Below are 21,564 nucleotides of genomic sequence, written 5' to 3' on the forward strand. Positions count from 1 at the left end.
CCCATTTGGAATAATGTTCCAGACAGTTTGTACTACCACTCCCTATGCTGAATAAATACATAAATTCTGCTTTCGTGATGTGTCCATCTTTCCTTACCGTGAAATTCCCAGAAATGTAGCATAGAATGTCTTTGATAGTTATTTTAAAGGAGACAACAATTAGTCCTTATGGCTTAACTTTTGAAAACTACTTTCTACCTAATATTCACACATATACCCCAGCATAAACCCATGTGTTGCGCATTGGATGTTATAAGTTTGAACAAAGAAATACACATCAAAAAGAAGCCCAAATAGTATGGTTTCATACTGCAAGCACCTTCTTGGGAAGACTGATTGTAAAGCTAGGGATAGGAAGACACACTGTCATGGTAGGGGTGAAGGAGAGTCGCCATACTGTAAAGGCTTCTATTAGAACCTCTAAGGCAATTGCCAAGTATAAAAAGATCAAGGACCTTCATCCTTAGTTTAGTAAATGTGTGTGTGTGTGTGTGTGTGTGTGTGTGTGTGTGCGCGCGCGCGCGCAGGCATGCGCAAATCCTGAGGTAGTGTTGGTAAAATTTGAATCTCAAGCAGCAGACTTTTGTGTTTGTAGACCATTAAGCTGTTACTTGGTGAGTTTTGTATGTGTTAATTCTCTTTCCTCAGTCTTGTGATGACTCCTTGTATTTAGCATTCAATCAACAGGCAGAGACATACTCAGAGTCTCTGTGACACACCATCAACTTCTTGATTCCCTTGGAATGTGGTGACCTTTGTTTTCACAAACTCAACTACGCACGACATGGATTTTCATGTCACTGCTGTCTTTCACAGTGTTTTTGGATTCCCTTTCCCTACTGAAAGAAAAAAAAAAAGAATCCTGCTTCTAATACAGAGCTTCAGCGATCACGGGCCTGGATTAATCTGTCATCACCACATTGACACTCTTTGCAACAAAGTTCAGAAAGTCAGTTCTCCTGGCTTCTGAACAGCCCTTTGGCTAAGGAAAGGAAGACAGGGAAGGTTAGGCCCCTCGGTCACATATTTCTGAGCAAAGATCCAGGTTTATCAGATAAAAGTAAATCAGAGAAAGTTAAATTATTTTGAAAGAAATACCTCTTGGAACATTTCTGTAAGAATAACACAGAGCTCTGTCATCAGCAAGGTGTAAGTCATTCATAATTAGGATTCTGGGAGAGATGACTCATGTCTCCTGGATAGATGAACACAAAAGCAATTAGTAGGGTGTGAATTATTTGGTTTCTAAATGGCCTGGCATTTCTGGTACCCAAATTTAGATATTGTGTGTGTGTGTGTTTGTGCTGGTAGTGGGTACTGGGGCTTATTCTCAGGACAGAGGCTCTGACTAGGCTCAAGACTAGTGTTTTACCACTTGAGCCACAGCTCCACTTCTGACTTTTTGGTAGCTTTCCTGCCCAGGTTGGCTTTGAACAAAGTTCCTCAGATCTCAGCCTCGAGCTAGGATTATAGGTGTGAGCCACCAGAACTTGGCTTCAAATTTAGACTTTTATTTGTCCAATGTTGATTTTATTAACTTTTTATTATTAGAGTGAATGAGAAGCTTTAAATGTTTTTTAATTGTGTTATTCTAGTTTAAAGAAAGAGAGCATGGTCAAAAGATGTTATTCCAATTGAAGTCACCAAGTTAGAGGCTTTTTCTCAGTGAGACTGTCTAATATGAAGTAGAACTTCAAATCTCAGGATGGACATCAGAAGATCAGCTGTCTGTGAACCTTGTGCATGATAAACTGTGAAAGTTTGTAACCTTAATTGTCAAGGCTGTCTTTCCTTGCTCCAGGGAAATATATAATCTAAAATGCACACATAGTCATAGGCATAGGGAGCTGAGGACTACAGAGAGATTATGAAATTAATCACATCGTAGTGACTTATTCCTTAGATTTGTACTGAGACGTTATTTAACAGCATGAGTAACAGACAGAATGCTGCTTCAGAGCAAAGTCTTCAGAGCAGGATTGATATGGGTCCAAATACTGACCCTGAAAGTTTCCAGTTGGATCATCCTACACAATTCTTTTTTTTCTGTATCTTTATTGTAAAAGTGATGAACAAGGGTGTTACAGTTATTTAAGGTAATGAGTACATTTCTTTTTAAACTCTTTTACCCCCTCCCTCATTTTCTCCTACTTACTCCTCCTCACTCCACTCCCCCAAGTTGTATAGTTCATTTTCAACATAGTGTGAGCATCGTTGTTGCATTAGTTCCTCCTTTGTCCTGCTGTTTCAGGGATTCCCTTTCCCTTCCATAGATAGGATAAAATTATATACAAGACAAAGGGTACAGAAATTAAAACAGAAAAAAAGAAAAAACTACATATAGGACATAATAAGAACCTCTTATTTCCAATTCTTGGGGTTCATGTTGATACACTTCATTATATATGTCCCTATGCACTTAAAAATTGGGCTATTGAGTTCCCCTGTTAAGAATATCATAGACATATTTTAGTTATTACAAATTAGGGAAATGATGGGCCTGGCTTACTCTGTTTAATATATTTTTTTCCAGGTTATTCCATTTCCTCACAAATGGGGCAATGCCATTCTTTCTGATGGAAGCATAGAATTCCATTGTGTATATTTACCACATCTTCTCCATCCATTCATGTAGTGAGGGGCATCTAGGTTAATTCCATATCTTAGCTATCGTAAATGAACATGTTTGGAACAGAAATGATTATTGGCCTGATGCTAATGGTTTTCTTAGAGCTAAAATTAATTTACATACTACAACATTTTTCAATGGACAAGTTCTGGATTTTATGAATAACAATCTTCACTTGAGTCATCGTAAGGAGTTGTAATCAATTCCTCAACTAATTTCCCTAGTGTGACACAATTAATGAATTTAAAGTACTCTCTTCAAGGGGCAATCATTTTCCCTTGTGTTAAGACCCTGTTGTGCAGCCAAAAGTGTCTACATTCTCCCTCTTAGACTTCTCCAAAGGAACCTGTGTTCACTTATAGCATGCCTAGCTACTGGAAAAGAGGAAATAGTTATGTTTTGGCAGATCCTTGAGTACAGACTACAAAATGACATCAGTTTCTGGAATCCTAATTACTACCGTAGACCAATACTCAGAATAGGGGATTATGAGCTCAGGTGGTTGATGGAATATTACCTTAGGATCCTCCATACCCACAAATGCTTTATGTGATATTCTTTTCCTCAGTTTCAAAACTATACAGTCAATAATCCTCTATAAAATGATGCAAAATGCTATAATAGGTGGTAAGCACTAGCAGTAACTTATCATGCAAAGATATTAAACCAAAATTAACTATATTTTAGAGGGATTGTGGAGACATTTGATATTATCAAGCACCTGAAATATTCAGAAGTAATGAGTCTTAACGTATTCTTAATCAGCTTAATATCCTGTGTAATACACAGAAGAATCTTTGAGATGGAAATAAAGATAAGAAATTATATTAAGTTTAATTAGCTATTTACTCCAGTTGTAGATGTTGTACTTTATAGGTGTAACCATTCTTACCAAAGTAAATGAACCCCTCGCTATGTTAGATACAGACACAAGTTGGTAACTGGGTTATTCCTATTTCTGTGTCTCATCCTGCCATTCTCAGGACTGTTTGTGTTCAACTGGAAGGCCAATAGCATACTATCTTTGTGTTAGCACTACAATTCATGCTATTAATATTGTAAGCAAGAACTTGATTACTTTTATATTGATTGTAAATACTACATTGATTATGCCATTTTTTTTAAATTTGGGAAATGTAAAATGGGCCTTTTTGGGAAGATAAATAGATGCCAGAAAGATGGCCCACTGTGTTGGAAAAATTTCTAGGGATCTTTGGAGAGAAGATTAGCAGATTTTTGTTTTATAAATCTTGGCTGCATCCTATGAGGTAGAAGCCTGATTTGGCTGCTGTATGTAGTTACTCATTTGATTATTCTTTAGCAACTCTGTAAAAATAGTGGTGCAGAAGTTTCATGCCCATAGTGAAGTAAGTGAATCCTACTCATTACTAAACTAATGGATTTTGTCCAGAAGAGGATATACATTACATTCTAAAGCACAAATGTAAGAGGTTAGGACATCTTGATTAATAGTATCATCAATCCATCAAATAGGGAAAAGAAATTGCCCCAAAGTAATTCAGACTATTGCTAAAATGTGTGGGACAGATGTTAGACAACTAAGTGAAACTAATTGGAAATAAGAAATATGAAGCACAACTGAACAAAAATGTAAAGCATTATTATGCAAAGTAATGTAAATGAATTAGTATATAATTGGCAGTTTGGGAGAGCATGTAACAAAACCACATAATCAAGATCTTTGAAATCAATAGGAAAAGAATCATCCATCAAAACAAAAAGTAGAAAAGTGGTTAAAGAATAAGAAAAGGGAAAAATACTGATAAGAGTCATGTGATAAGACAGTGAATGTCACTACAAATCAACTAGGTGCAAATTGAAGGACAATGAAGGCATTTTTTCCCATCAGATAACAGATATTGAAAAAGATAGCAGTCACCATTAGGGCTGCTTGTACTATAGGATGGTACAGACTTTTGGAGGACAATACTAGTATTCAAAAAGCTATGTAGGCTAGGGATGTAGCCCAGTAGTAGATCACATACCTAGCATGTGCAGGATTCCTGGTTTGAGCATTTTGTTTTTTCCCTTCCGCTCACCAAATGCTTAAATAGGGATACAGGTTGACCCATTGTAACAATGAGATGTACAAGACACTATGTTGAAAATCAAACTTTATAATTTAGATGGCGGGGGTTGCGATTTGGGGGAGGTGTAGTTGTGGAGGTGGGAGGGAAGGGATGGTAGGGAAAAAACAAAGGAGGAGGTAACAATGCTTGGTAGGAAATGTATTCATTACCTTGCTCATGTAACTGTAACCCCTCTGTACAGTATTTTTACAATAAAAAAGTGTCAAAAAAGATTCCTGGTTTGATCTTCTGTATTGAAAAGAAAATTTCATAAAATCTATTTGTAAGTAATCTGTGTAAATTGTCATAAAAATTGTTCTCATATGCTGTTGAGTGAAATGGAAAGGTAAGTGGTTAATATATATATAGGATGATCCCTGTTGGTTTAAAAAAAATCACATCAAAGAAACTTCTGGAATGATCTATCCTAACTGGTGTATTGTATTTAACAATCTTGATAATGTTTTATCTCTTGAAAAGGATGTGGCTTAAGTGACAAGATATAATAATGGTTTTCTTGCATCTGTTTCTTGCATTTAAGATTATTACCAAAAATATCAAATATTTATATCTTTGTAATATAACAATTTAAAAAGGAGAAAATAGAACTTCCTGTTTCCTTCATAAATTTAAATCAATGTAGAATTTCCAGTTTTACTCATAATACTTACCTAATAGGATTATTTCCTATTTGGAAGTAAGAAAAAAGCAAAATAACTCAGGGGGAGTTGTGTTTTGCTAAAGTGTTAGATACAGAGTCCTCGGAAATGATAGAAATGGGAGACACTCATATCCAGCTTGCCTTTATTTTATGGTTGAAAAGAGCTTGGAATTCTAGGAAAGTGATTGGAAACTCTTGTGATGAAAGTGCCATTTCTCTGCTGTAGATTTTTGTAAAACATTCAGCAAAATAGACAACTTCCTCAAAAGCTCCTTTAGAGCAGGGAGAGTGGCACCGTCTAGAAATAAAACACGAAAGTGTTACAAGGCAAGGAAGTATTTAAAGCAGCCAGAACAGGTTTATTTGAAAGCAAAATAAAAATAGGAAAACAGACTTTCCTTAGAGAGGGGTCCCAGAGTAGGGAAGCAAATGGTGTCTTTTTGGAGGGCAGTTATTATACTGTGGTATAATTTCTCAATTCCTCACCTCCTGGGCTTTGTGTGGAGTTTTTGATGGCTTGTGTATGGACCATTAGTCTGGACTCGACTCTTTTTATTGGTTGAACATTATTGGAACAAGAAGTGCCATTATGGACCCCATGTTATGGGAAGATTGTTATGTCCATAATTTTTCAATACTTTTAGTATCTTTAATTATCTTTAGTTGTACAAAGGAGTTGTCACTCACCAAAGCAGTTTATAAATACTGTGCATCTTGATCTTTCAGCGTTCTCACCCACTCCTCCCAACTCACCCCTTCCCTTATTTTAATTTTAAGTTATGTGTTGATTTTTTTGTCATGTTATAAAAAAGTTTTATGTATAATGCATCTTGATCTGTGTCACCATTTCAACATCTCCACACCCTACTTTCAGCCCACCCTTTCCCTTACGTTTCTCAATTCTGTGGTATATACAATAAATTCTTTCCTTCTCTTCCCCTTCATTCTTCTACCCCTTTCCCCTTGACCCCACGCTCTTCTCTTACAAATACCCATTTCCTGGTACTTATTTTGGTGGGATTTGACTTAGTCTTTTTAAACAATTATACTATTTGCACTTTCCATAGAGTTTGTTACATTTAAGCTAATTCATTTGTAACCCCTTGCTTACCACTTAGTGTATTTATTTGAAGATTTATATACACATTCTAGCTAACACAAGTGAGGAATTGGTTCTTTGAAAAAATTAATTTACAGACCCTTAGCAATTCTTACTAAGAAGAGCTCACCCAAATAAATAAAATTAGAGATGAAAAACAGAATATCACAACAGAAAAAAGCAAAATTTAGAATATTTAGGGAATACTTTGCAAACCTTTATGCCAACAAATTGGAAAATCTGGGAGAAATGGATGCATTCCTAGGAAACATCTCAATAGACTCAAACTAAACTAAGAAGATTTAAGACAATTAAATAGATCTGTAACAAGTAATGAAATTGAAATGGCAATATAATATCTCTCATCCAAGAAAAGCCCAGGACCCGATGGCTTTACTGCCAATTCCATAAGACCTTCAAAGGACAACTGACACCAATACTCTTCAAACTCTTCAATGAAATAGCAAGGGAAAGATCACTACCAAACTCATTCTATGAAGCCAGCATTACATCCCCATAGCTAGATAGGGACCCATCAAAAAAGAAAACTGTAGACCCATCTCTTTGATGAACATCCATGCAAAAATTTTCAATGTCTACCATTTGTTTAATCCCTGTGTACCTAACTGAGAATGTCTAATCCCCCTCATAAGGAAAGACTTGATTCCTGTTCCTGGCACTGCCCTGTCTTTATGTGACTTTAGGAGGTCCTCTTGAGTCACAGGCACTCTGGTCCTTCAATTTAAAGTAATAGTAATACTTATTTTCTTACAGGGGTGTCCTTTGGAGTTGGTGAACTTCATATGAGAAGGCAGTTGAAAAGTAGAAAAAAAGCTTTACATACTTTCACCCCTTACTTTTCTTTCTTTGGTCCTAAAGCAGTGCAGAAATAATGAATTTGGAAAATATAGGACTGGTGTCTGCCTGCATCTCTGGGTCACTGACTACATGGCAGCTGAGAATGTGTCTGTGTTTTTCCCCATTAACTTTTCTATTACCAACAAATATCTGACTCTCACTGTCTATTTCATATATAGTTGAGTTAGTGAATGTCTGACTGACTGAATGACGAATGAATGAAATCCAGTGCTTTTATGCTTTTCTAGTCCTCCATAGGTTGACTGAAACAGGCCAAAGAGTTTAAGAAACCAAAAGCCACCCTGTCCCCCAGACTAAGAACAATAATTCCTTGAGCAATTTGGCCTCTCTCCTCCTCTCCCTTTCCCACTAGGATCAGGGGAATTCCAGAGGGGCTGGGAGGACTTCATCAGCCAAAGTCACCACAGCTCTGCCAGGCAGTCAGACACTCAAGGATTAGGTCAGTGCTGTGGCCTAATGGGTTTCTAAAGACTCTGGATCATCTCTTTGAGAATTCTTATTTGGGGGTCAGCCAGAGAATTTACAAAAGCTATTGACTTTAAAGGGACAGGACAGGCAAAAGGCTCTTTGGAAGCTCAGACTTCATTGTTCATTTGCTTTAACAACAAATGTTTCAAATGCCAAGAGGATAATCAGTCAGCTTGCATTAACAAATCAAACCAAACCCAAACTCAAAAGGTTTTCTTACCCTTGCTGGTTATTGATAGGTTTGCGGAAAAGTGATCTATACCTTGACAGAACTTGGAGTCTTGCAAAAATACTTTGATTGTTCATTTGTCTAGAATTTCTATCTGAATTTCTCCAACACACTTATTTCACTTTTTTTCTTCTACACATCTTTCTCTGTATTTCACAGTAAGGGTAACTAAGCAATTTTAAATTAAATAATATGTCACTGAACCAAGTTTCAGCTTAAAGAGGTAAAACCTTTAAAATATTGGATTTTTTCTTTGAAATAATGATTTGAGTAGTAAGAGATAATGAAAATATTTTATGAAATGTTATAAATTAAGACCCATTCAGAATGTTCCCACTTCTTTTGCAAAAAATAAATAAACCTGATTTTTTTTTCAACTGGGTATTCCAAAACTCTTTTGATAAGAAAGCTAATTTGAAAGGGGTTATGAGAATTAAATGGCAATGACATGGAAAGAAAATTAGAGAAAACAGAACTGCCTTTTCTTCCTCCTCCTCCTCTTCTTCCTTTTCCTCCTCCTACCCCCTTCCCCCTTTCTTCTCCTCTCCCCCTCCTTCATCTCCACGGGGTGGAAGTCATATAGATTTAATCAGTCCTATTTGTGCTTTTTATTCATTCAGTCACCAGATGGTGCTACACCATGTTATGGTTCTGTGTGCCTTCCTCTGCTCCAGGCAATCAGGAATTGTGGTCTTTCTAGAACTCACTTTTAAGAGCCTGACAGCTGCTAAGTAGAAGGTGGGGTTTTATTTCCCATCAGCCTGTCTCTATTTATGCCTTTCTTTGTGTATACAGTTGTTGTTTTTCCCCTGTCCTCTAACCCAAGTTTTTTATTGTCTGCCCATGTACTATTACACTTTACTGTATGATTTTAAAAAATAGCTTAACCAGCTTCAAAATCTTTTTTTTTCAAGTTTCAATATATCATCTTTAATTCTCACACCCTGCTGAGATATGATGGAATGCACAATAGCAGACTGAAATGTAGGCCATGTGGTATATAGCAAGGAATTCTGTGATACTGCAAACCAAATAATTTATCTGATATTGATCAAAGTCTCTCTAGCAGTACATTAAAATACTATACAAAGGGACACTACAGTATTTGAATTATTATGGCATAATACCATAATAGTCCCCTTTCAAAGCTATATATTGCAAATAGCAACCCAAGATCCCAGATGCTTTAGGTCAATTTTTATTTTAGATACTATGACCTGTTATCACTTTCTCACACACACACACACACACACACACACACACACACACACACACACACACTCACACACTGTAACCAGTAAACTACCTGCTCGTGTTACTTTCATCCAAAAGCCTCCTGGGCCCTCCTTCTTTCTTGCTTTATAACTTTTTTTTCCCCCTCAGCAAGCATTATACATATCTGAGAACGCATAGATTTTACAGTTCCACTTACTGTGCGTGGCATTTTTGTTTTTCATTTTTTACAGTACTAGAGTTTGAAATTAGAGCCATGCCCTTGCTAGGCAGGTTTTCTACCACTTGAGCCATATGCTTAACTATTTTTTTTTTGCTTTTGTTATTTTTAAATAAGATCTAGGCCAGCCTAGACTATGATCCTCTTCTTTATACTTCCCTTATAACTGAGATGATAGGTGTGTTTTTGGTCTGCTGAGATGTAGTCTCACAAATATTTTCCTCAAACTTTTCCACAAACATTTGGCTCAAGCTTTGATCTTTGTAATTCTTACCACCTGTATAGCTAAGATTACAGGCATGAGCTTCCACACCTAACTGACTTTTGAACTACATCGTTTTATTTCTCTTTGTGTTTCAGTGTCATAAAGAATTCTTTAAAAAAAGTTTATAGTAGTGCTCACTTCAGCAGTACATATACTAAAATTGGAACAATACTGAGAAGATTTGCATGTCCCTTGTGCAAGGATGACACAGACACTCATGAAACTTTCCATATTCTTAAGCACTGAGTCTGAAGCTACTATAGGAAAATGTAAAAAAATTTCTGGAAGATATAGGCACAGGAAATTACTTTTAAAAATAAGACTCTAATTGCCCAGGAAATAACAGAAAGAACAGACAAATGGGACTATATAAAATTTAAAAAATACTGCACATCAAAAGAAACAATTATCAAAAGCAAAAGACAACCTACACCATAGGAGACTTTTTGTCAGTATTCACAAATACAAGATTAATATCCAGAATATACATAGAACTCAAAGATTAGAAAATAAAAGAACAAATGACCCAATGAACAAATGAACAAATCAATCAGTTTTCTTACAAATGACTAATAGATAAAAGAATTAGTTATGCAAAATACTAGTAATTACATGAAGAAATGTTCAACATATTTAGCCATAAAAGAAATTCACATTAAAACTACTCTAAGATTCCATCTCACCCTAGTCAGAATGGCAATCATCAAATAAAAATAACAAATGCTGCTTATAAGGAACAGGCATTGAGGGAAAAATCCTCAAACACTGTTGAAAAAGTGAACTGGTATGACTATTATGAAAAAGTAAACTGGTCTAACCTCTAGGTCCACTAGACTGCATGGAGCATCTTCAAAAACTAAAAGTAGAGATACCTATAACTCTACCATATCATGCATTGGCATATACTTGAAAGAATGTAACTCAAGTGTACAAGAGGGATACCTACATACCCATATTATTACTGCAACTCTGTTCACAATAGCCAAGCTATGAAATTGGCTGAGACACACGAAACCAAGGAATAGATAAGAAATTATGAAATATATATGCACATACATATGCATAGACATCTTTAAATATATATGCATATATAATACACCATGGGATATTACTGAGCCATAAATAAGAATAGAATTATGTCATTTTGCAGGACAGTGGCTAGTAGTAGAGATCATCATGTTGAGTGAGATAAGTTCTTAGGACACTTAAAAAAACACACAGTAAATCCTCTCTGTGATTGATGCTATCATTGACTCACTCTTCCTCTTCAAACTCTTTCAATTTGATTCATATAGTTATATTATCTTTAGTGTACCATATTTTATAGTATTTATATCCTATTTTTAACCTTAATTTTATCAGTTGTTTAGTTTGTTGATAACTATAGACTTTTTTTACCACCGCCTTTTCATTTCTGAGTTTTTTGATTACTTTACAAAAGACTAGTTGTGTTAACCCCTACATGATTCACTATCCCTCCCTAGCCTAAAGATTCAAGCTCTATGTCAGCAATCTACCTTCTGGCAACATCTCCCGCTCCATCTGTCCACTTTCTCTGTATCCCCAACATTCTCTGTATCCTCTGTTTCAAGCATATTCTGTAGATATGCCAAGCTTTAAAAAAAATCTTTCTGCTACTTCTCCTAGTGTTGTTTGTGTTTGGAATACCATTTTCTCCTAAATGTCTATCTACTTGGCTTTTCATAGAAACTTTACCATTTCACTAAGCAATAGCACACTCCTTCCAATCACCAAATATCCAAATATAGAGTCCTTCTCTGCTTCTTTTGCTATGTATCTATCTTATTAGATATCCCATATCTACTCCATCAGTAGACCTTCTCATCTCATCTACAAACTATTTCCTAAATCCAATTACTCTTATGGTTATTATTCAGTTATTGTGATATAAGCTAATATATCTATTTCTTTGTTTACTTTCTTTGTGTCATTTTTGAAAAACTGTCTTTAGTCATACAAAGGGGTCTCAATTCAACATGTCAATTTATTAGTACAATGAATTTCAATCAGTGTCATCTCTTCCATCATTCTCTCTCAGGCCTGAGTGTTTTGCTTGGATAGCCCCATGAATCTCCACAGTGGTCTTCCTTCCTCTAACTTTGCCTCCCTTCTACTCTGTTCTTTATATTACCAGAAGAGTACTCTGTTGCAATCCTATTTTAACTCTCTGAATATCCTGAGGAGCTCTCTGTATTATTTTGTTGGATGGTGCTAGAAAAATGTGTTTTTTAAAGTAATAATATTCAATAAGTACACAGTATTTGGGGTGATGGGTTTTACTTAATTACCTTTAAATCGTTGCATCAAGGGGTTAAATTCAATATGCTAATTTATGTGGTGTATAATCCATCTTGTTTAGTGTCACTCCTTCCATCATTAAGATTGTATTTTTTATTCAGTTTTTTTTTCTATTCAAGAAATATTACTTCTTCGTATAAGGAAACTATTTCTGAACTCCTATTTCCTAAATGTATTGCAAATTTTATAAACAATTTTCTACTTGCTCATGGTTAAAAACATTGGCATTCTATAAATCAATAACTTTGCTTGGAAATTTGTATTAGAATCTTATATATGCAACTTATTTTTTATACTTATATTTCTGTAAAATTCTTTGTTGTTTTCAAAATAAGGTTTATGTTTTTTCACCAAAGATTTCTCCTACTGCAGGTTCCTTTGGAAGGAAGGAAGCAAAGAAAAAAGGAAGGATGGAAGAAAAGAAGGAAGGAAAAAGGAAGGAAAGAGGAAGGAAGGTGGGAGGAAGGAAGGAAGGATTAAATTTGATGAATGAAAGAGAAAAGAAAGAGTAAGAAGGTAAGCAAGGAGGCAAGAAACCTGTAACATAAAAATTCCTCAGCACTGAAACTAATATGAATAATGAATACTCTACTAGCAGTAATATTAATTTTCCTAGCAATATTGCCAACAATATCAGAGGTGTTCACAATAGACATCTATTGAAGACATTCTGTGTTCCAGGTTCAGAATCAAATACTTTACAAGCACCCTCCTTTTTAATATCCTTGTTATAATTGAATATTTATGTCATGAAATGTTAAGTGACACACACACGCCGCAGGTCAGCCAGTCATTACTGAAACTTGAACTTCGGTCTCCCAATCAGATCCTTTGATACTATCCAACATTTTTAAAAATCTTTCTCATCATTAAATAATGAACTAAAAAGGTAAAAAAAACATCTTTCAAGGTTGAGTTAAGAAACTGGAAATATTTGTGGTTATGGTTCTTATTTCCTCCATTGAAAAATAGATTGTGTTTCACAGTTTTAAATCACAACAATTCCATTAGCATTCGGCTTTTGTTGTAAGGTTTGGCTCTGTGCCATAAAATGACCTTTAAAATAAAATCTGGCCAAGTTGTAGCCTAGCAGCACAGTAGGCGGGCACAATTGATCTATTAAAAAGAAGTTGCCAGACTTTGAGTGGTCTAAGGACCATAAAGTATAATGCTGACCACACAGATTCAATTTTTAATGCCAATAAAGCACTAATTTTTATATTCAGAGGTGTTCACAAATAGTCTATCAAATTTCTTACACTTATTTTGGAAGCAGGCAACAGGGCCATCCTGTATTTAAACCGCAGCTTGAAGGAGTTGCTTCCGACACATTCCTTCATTTTCTTCCCCATTCAAATTTAGAAGAACTCAAGGCAGAGAATGCCTAGAATGGACTGCAGCTGATTCAGTGAACGAGTGGGTATTTAGGACCTTGGTAGTAAGTGACAGAAACTCAAAGGATGCGAAGCTCAAATACATTTGCCGATTTGGGGCGGGGGGGGGGGGGGGGGGACGGTTAAGGGGCTTGAACTCTGGGCCTGGGCGCTGGCTTTGAACTCTTCAGCTCAAGGTCAGCGCTCTACCACTTGAGCCACAGCGCCACTTCAGTTTTCTGGTAGTTTATTGGAGATTAGAGTCTCAGGACCGTCCTGCCCGGGCTGGCTTCAAACTGCGATCCTCTGATCTCAGCCTCCTGCATAGCTAGGATTACAGGCGCTGGGCTTGTCAACTGTAAATTTGAGGGGCTCTTGTTTCCAGTTATGTCAGGATCCACGGGCTCTAATAATGCTGGTAAGAAGTAATGAGTTCAGCTTGCGCCTTCATTGCCCGTGTTTTCCCTTATGAAGGCAGTATTCCTATCGGGGCAAAGATGGATCTGTTTTGTGTTTAGCTTAGTACCCATTAGAACCATAAAGGTGCCTCAGTTCCTGACACTTCAGATGCTTCCTGAAGCAGCTACCAGTGGCTCTTTGGGCTACTGTTGCCTACCAGTGGCTTTTCTAGTCTCAGCTACCCATCCCTGAATAGTATCAAGATTCTGTGGACCTGAGTGTCCAGAATCACAATTCAGATTTTCAATTTCAGCCAAATAGAAATCTTGTCTTTCTCTATTGCTCCTATCCTACAACTTGGCCAAATTTTGCCTTCAACCTCTTCTTAAAAATCAAGAGTCTAGTAGGTCTTCTCAAACACAGTGGTGGGCAAAATGAAGGAGATGTTGTTTGCGTTACTAGAGAACAAATTTTGGTTTGACAAACAACAGTTAGTGTGTTAGTTTACCTGTTAATTTTTTTTAAGTTACAAGTAAATCAATCATTCACCAGCATCTTATTTTATTGGTATTTTGCTAATTTAGCTTCAAACAATTTCTTTCCATTTACTTTAGCTTAACTTTTTTCATACCTGGTCTCTTTGGATCCTTACATAAGCCTGTACTTCTCATCAATTCTGTTGGCAATAATTGGAGACAGAATGTGAAACTCAATATAAAACCAGATAAAGTACAGTTTAGAAAAGGGAAAAAGTTGAAGAGTAAAAGCACAGGAAAGACAAGAAATAAGAAGCCTTTTCTTAGAGACTGTTAAATTTTAGCAATAGGTGTATGATGTGTAAGAGACTGATGATATCTGCTTTGAATTCACTTTATCTTAGAGAGAATTAATAGTTTACACCTCCTTATGTGTCAAGAGAGAATTAGAAAAATTAGCAACTCATCTAAGCTCTTTCAATGGAAAGCAATAATGTTATTCCCTCTCTCTGGTTCTATAGTGAAACAAAAGAGGTAAGAATAAATAAATATAACTTATAAATTCAAGAAGATAAAATTCAAGAAAGAGACAAAGAGTATTAAAGAAATAGATTCAGAAAGTACATTTTAATATTCACATTTTAAGCAGCAACACCAGTTTATCCATGAAAATCAAGTTGAATTGTAAGGAAGAAAAGTCTTAAATGTCTCTAATGAACAAACAAATATAAATACAAATGGAAAATTAATTCTGATATTATTATTAATCAGGAATTACAGTGGCACCTTATGTGTAGGGCTATTGTGAGGATTAAATGAGATGATAATACCCAGTGTCCCTCCATGTCGATTTATTCACATAAAGTGAAAAACTAATAGCTTGAATCACTTCACCTAAGACCTTGTTGCCTAACTTTAATTTTATTGAAGGTCTTGGATCTCAAAAATGGCATTTTCTAGCATGAGTAGTTCCACAAATCAGGTTGGAGAAGCTAGTATGGATATAATAGTGGTTATATTCCATAGGAGAAGAGAGAAAATTGTTGATAAATCTGAGTTGAGAAGATCTCAGAGAAAACTTTTCTTCACAATGCCACAGAGACCTTTGGAAAAGGTAAAGAGAAGGAGGGTCAGAGAAGGTGCCAGGTTTGGCAAAGGTCTGCTCAGATCCCAGTCAGTCTGCCAACTTTTAGAATCCTGAACACATTTGCAGAGCTACAGTAGATGTCTAGAGAAAATCCATTTACAGAAAACACGGTTAAAAGCCTCCTCTTCTCCCGATTCCTACTGGCTCCATTCCCATCCATGTGCAAACCTGTAGTCAGAGTGATCTGATTGCTGTTCTTGTGTAAACAAGAAAATCCTGCATCAGAAGCAAGTCTAGAATTTTCTCTCTTCCTAATACACTTCACATTTCATCACACTGTAATTTCTTCACCTCATTGGCACAAGCCAGGTTCAGGCTCTTTTCCTGAACCCCTAAGTTTGTGACAAGTATATTTTACTACTTCTCTTCTGTTTCTGAGCTCCTCTTGTTCCAAGCTTTCCTCCAGAGAGCAACCAGAGAGATCTTTAGTCAAGGAAAATTTGGCATTTTACTTCCTTGTTCACAATCTGTAGGAGATACCCCTGACTTACAGAGCAAAATACAAAGTCCATCGGATGGCACTCAAGGACACCAGTAACACCTGCTAACTTCCTGTCATAGTTTAGGCCCCATCCCTCCCAGGATCTGTGTCTTCCAGCACTCTGAATTGTGGTTAGCTTTTTGAACTTATCATCCTTTCTACACTTGAGATTATGTATAACATACATAATTGATATGTTAATTATATTTTATATATCTTAAACATAGTAGTAGGTATTTAATATGTTTAAAGAGTTAAGAAAAATTTAATGTTTGTGGGAAATCATATGCCTTACCTAGAATAGGAATTGTTTTTAAAATTATTTATAATCAAATAAGAGATGAAGTAGCCCTTGAGATAAAACTAGGCCATAACAGGAGAGAGAGAATTCAGAGCAATACAGAATGCATGAACATTGTGCATGTAAACCATGCGGACATTTCTCTTTAGTTAGGAAAACTGGATGATTTAATAAATAGTTCTGAGAAAACTGTCTGTCTATCCAAAGCAATGTAAAACAAGACTGTTGTAATGGTTTGTGTTTTTTTTCAAATCCTCTAAAAATGAAATTTTAATGCAACACAGACTTAAATGAAAAAGATAAAATAACAAAAACTTAAAAGATTAAATGTACCATCTATAGGTAGAAGAAATCTTTTGAACGAGTGAGGAAATCTGTAATCTATAAACTGGCTATGAGAATCCCTGTTGAACAATCCAAGACTAAGCCTCTGTTCTTGTAAACAGAGCTATGTCACTGTTCTAAGAATACCCACCTTTGAACAGGCCTTAGGAAACCATGATTGTTTGGGCCTTAGAAGTTATCTTAGGGTCACAGTAGTATTTAGCTGGAGGAGCAAAGGGATGAATGGAATGGGGGTGAACCTATGACTTAAATATTTTGATACCTCATTATGTGAAATTAAAGGATTCCCTTTTAGGAAAGTGATATTTGACTACTTTAGTAAAATTGTCCTAGATGATTTCACTAATATAAACATTTAAATTATACAGTGTGTTTCTTGGCTGCTTCAATATTGGCATATAGAAAAGTTACTGATTTCTAAGTGTTCATTTTATGTTTTACTCCATTTCTGAAGTCATACATCAGGCCTAGAGAAAATTTGTTCTGTGAAATCTGTAGTCTCTGCTAAGTATAGGATCATACCTTTTACAAATGGATGATTTACTTCTTCCTTCCCTAAGTGAATCTACTTTATTCTTTCTCCTACTTTATTTCTGTGGCTGGGAATGATAGTAGTTTGAGTAGATACTCATCTCATTCCTGACTATGAGAAATTATTACAGTTTTCCCATTTAATAAGATGCTGGCTATAGGTTAGTAGTAAATAGTCTTATGTGTTGAGGGAACTTTCCTTCTTTTTCTAGTTTCTTTAGAACTGTTACCATAAAAAGATGCTGAAATTTGTCAAAGACTTTTTTGTTATCAACTAAGATAATACCATGCTATTTTTTTCTTGATCCTGTATTTCATTTATTGATTTATACATGTTGAACCATCCTTCCATTTCTGGGATAAAAGAACTTGATCATGGTGCATAGTCTTTCAAAAGTGTTGTTCTTCGTTTGTATGATTTTATTTATTTATGATGATGGTCCTGGGGCTTCAACTCAGGGCCTGGAAGCTTTCCTTAAGGCTTTTCTGCTCAAGGCTAGCACTCCACCCCTTGCGTCACATCTCTACTTACAGCTTTTTACAGGTAACATGGAGGTAAGAGTCTAATGGACTTCCTGCCTGAGCTGGCTTTGGTAAAACTAACCACAATTCTTAGACCTCAGCCTCCTGAATAGCTAGGATTACTGGCATGAACACCTGACACCCTTGCTTTAGTTTGTAAGGATTTTGTTGAGAATATTTTGTTCAATATTCGTCAAAGAGATTGATCTGTAGTTTTCTTCTTTTTTATTCAGAGGAATTTTTATGCAGAGGGATTGGGAAAAGGGGCATTTCCAGGCAAGCCAACTTTTTCCACTTGACAGCTTTGCCATGGTCCTCTCCTGTTGTTTGCCTTTATCTAGATCCCGATAACTAGAAGCTGAAGCCAAAAGACTTGTCCTTTGTTCTGCATGACAGAGCACAGTGCAGCCTGAGCAAAAATAATGCTAATAATGCTAGTTCCTTACAGAGACTAGGGAAGCAGAGGGAAGCTGCTCTGTGCTAGAGAAGTTTCCTTCCAAAATTCTCCTGCTTGGATTTTTGTTTCCCACATACAGTTCCAAGGTGGTTGTTAGTTCCTTTAAAATGTTTTCTCTGTTTATTAGCTATCTGTTCTTCTTTCCTGCTATCAGCATTCTTGTTTATATTGATTTTGGACTTCAACCATCCTGCATTTTGTGGGAAATGGAGAGTTACAAGAATAAGTCAATAAACAGTGCTAGGACAGAGGAAAGGCATTCATAGGGCTATGCGCAATGTATGTGCCCACATTTTCAATTTAATATGCCAGGGATTTGCTATAGGTAGTAGGTAAAGGTATTTAATAATTTTAGGAGAGCATGTATAGACATTTATCACAGGAATATAGACATCAGAAGAAGGGTTTTAATTATTCATTTAACAAATTTATATTTGAGGTTGCTGAGGAACCTGAAGGAAAAAGAGAGGGAAAACAATTACAATGATCCCACATAGTATTCGTTTTATGCTGGAAAAACAAAGAAGAAGCCAGTGATACATGTGTATATGGTTGTATAAAGCATTGTGGCGAAAATAAAGAAGATTAATGGGTTACATATTGACTGCTAAGGTAGAAAAAATGAGTAGACATGTTGAAGAAGGCCTTTGTTGAGAAGGTGTTGCTTGAAAGTAAATCTAGGGGTTGGACCAATGGCTCAGTTGGTAGAGTGCTAGCCAATGAGTAAAAGCATCAGGTACTGAGTTTGAGTCTCTATTCCAGACCTTAAAAACAACCACAACAATAACAATATCAGTAAATATAAATGAAATAAGGAGACACTAACTATTCCAATAATTAAATATCCACCTTTTTAAGTGAAGAGACCAGCAAATGGTGTATTTCAAAAGGAGGCTATTGGTATTTACCACTGATAGCAACCAGATCTCATACGTGATCTGGGAAGGGGTAGCTGAGGCGGGTGAGAATGGGGCCGCTGGACATGAGAAGTTCAAGGTAGTAAAATTAATAAGAGAAGATGTTTCGCAATGTGAGTCTCCATGGATATAGATGCCATCATTTAAAAATGATTACAGCATAGTGGTGCAGTCAGAGAGCAACTCAATACATTTTCAGTTAATTAGAAGTGATGACCTCAGGGTCTGCAAATAACTGGAAGTAGGGAGGGGACATTCTGTTTGGAGGTTGTCACTTGGCACAAACATCAAAGGAGCTGGAAGTCTTTTGGAAGAAAGGAGGAGGTAGTACTTGTTTGGAAGTGCCAATAAGAAACAAAGGAGATTATCTACCATGTGTCCAGATTTATAAAATGTAAGGAAAAGAAATATCACCTGTGTTCGAAGCTAATGAGGGAGCACTCTCCATAAGTATAATCGGGTTTTAAGGTAGAAAGGGAAACCAATCGCTTACAAGGAAGAGTTAAGATTAGGCTGATGATTATCAAGAATTTCAGAGGGCACATTGGAAGACTCTGAGAGAGAAGGGAGGGGTGGCAGATGGTTCCAGATTAGGATCTGTTTGGTGTGCTGTGGGGAGGAGAGTTCGGGTGATGAGGGATGACTTGTGGTTCTTGGGGGTGATTGAAATCAGCAAGAATGTAGGGCATGACAGGATGAGCCCAGGAACAAGATTTTGTTATCTGCACAAATGATTACTCAGTTCCAATGTCATCTTGGGAAACCTCCAGGAAAGCATGGAAAGGTGAGAAGAGGAATTCAGAGTTTTTAATTTTAAAATGCCAGATAAAGTTTTAGAATTACCCAACATGACCAATCACCTAGCAAAACACTGTGTCTTAGAAATATAATTTATTAGTAGGTTAGCAAAAATGGTTACAAACAAAAAGAAAAAATACACGAGCACTAAGTCTCACTGATTATTAAATACTTGTTTTACATATTTATTAGGATATGTCATTTTCATTTAGTTTCACAAATGACACTACAAGTTAATATGCTAACTTCTGTATCATCCTTTAACAATGGTTGGCAAATATTTGTATTTAAGAATTCTCTAACCTCACTGAAGGTATGGCTCAAGAGGTAGAACATCTGTCTACTAAATCTCAAGTTCAAACCCCAGTACTGCCAAAACAAACAACCAAGGTGACATAATAATACCGGTTTTCTAGGTAAAAGTATGTATCACAAAAGTACATATTTCTCATTTATTACCATGAATGCTAGCTTAGGTAATGTAAGTACTAAGAACACAGAAAGTAGAGTATATGGTATTGTAATACCATTTCTACTGTGTGTTAGAAAAGGTCATATATGAGAATAATTTAATGGCTCATTAAGTCATTATTTCAAACAAAATATATTTTTAAATATTTACTTTGGAGCTTATAAGTGGTTTTCTGATGGTGTTGAGACAAAAATGTAAGAAAAAACCTGCCCTGTAGAAACTCAATGTCAAACAAAAGAGACAAAAAGAAATATGAAATGGATGTATGGATAACATTGGCTCTTATTCTGAGAGTCATCATATATCAGCTTCAATGAGAAAATAAAAACGACTTATTTGGAACATTGTAGATGCTTTTACATATATATATGTATATATACATATACATATATATATGTGTATATATTCTCATTACCTGTTGGTTTCTGCATTTTTGGGCTAGTCAACCAGAATGTCAAAAAGGAAGGGTCTAGGAATTGACAGTGACTCCCAGAGAGTCCTCTGATGGCACAGATTTGGGAAGAATGAATTCAAACAAAGGATTTTAACCACAGGTACACAGTAGAATCATTGAAGGCAGGTTAAAAGGAGTGGTGCCTGGCTTCATATAGTCAGTCCTATTGAACTAGAAACTCTGGAGGTGAGTGCGCAATGGTTGCTTTAAAAGTTTGTCAGGTAGCTGGGTGCTAGTGGCTCACGCTTGTAATCCTAGCTAACTCAGGAGGCTGAGATCTGAGGATTGCAGTTCAAAGCCAGCCTTGGCAGGAAAGGCTATGAAACTATTATCTCCAGTAAACCACCAGAAAGCCGGAAGTGGTGCTGTGGCTTAAGTGATAGAACGCTAGCTTTGAGCTGAAGAGCTCAGGAACAGCACCCAGGCCCAGAATTCAAGCCCCATGACAGAAAAAAAAAAAAAAGCCAGGTGATTCTACTTGTGAGAACCACTAAAAGCCAGAGGAAGGAGCCTAAGAAACAGCATAAGGTCAAGAGAAGCCCCACCGGCAGGAGTGTCTCCCTCCTCGCAAACCGCAGAGATATGATTAGCTGAGAAAAGTGTCTGAAACAGCAACAAGGCCATTGGACTGGATCTGGTGAGTCTCATCAGTGCAGATTCCAAGCACAGAAGGACAAAAGCCAGAATATAACGGACCAGGGACTGAATGAACTATGAAGTAAGTGGAGAGAGAGTGTGTATGTTTATGCATTGATTATGCTTTTACAAATACCTTTAAGTCATTGTGCAAAGGGATTTC

General features: G+C 36.3%; 1 long non-coding RNA gene and 1 other non-coding gene across 2 annotated transcripts in view; both read left to right on the top strand.

The window, feature by feature from the left end:
- LOC138830976 (uncharacterized) overlaps positions 1-21,564 on the top strand; it is a 97,367-nt gene that overhangs the window by 16,072 nt on the left and 59,731 nt on the right. The window contains exon 2 of the long non-coding RNA XR_011373097.1: positions 12,465-12,608. This is a non-coding gene — a long non-coding RNA (uncharacterized lncRNA). The remainder of the gene's footprint in view (positions 1-12,464; positions 12,609-21,564) is intronic.
- LOC138834744 (U6 spliceosomal RNA) lies at positions 9,904-10,010 on the top strand. Its single transcript, XR_011374249.1, has one exon. It is a non-coding gene; the product is annotated as a U6 spliceosomal RNA (small nuclear RNA).

Source organism: Dipodomys merriami, unplaced genomic scaffold (assembly GCF_024711535.1).
Source record: "Dipodomys merriami isolate MVZ:Mamm:240054 unplaced genomic scaffold, mDipMer1.0.p SCAF_1, whole genome shotgun sequence".
Lineage (NCBI taxonomy): Eukaryota > Metazoa > Chordata > Mammalia > Rodentia > Heteromyidae > Dipodomys > Dipodomys merriami.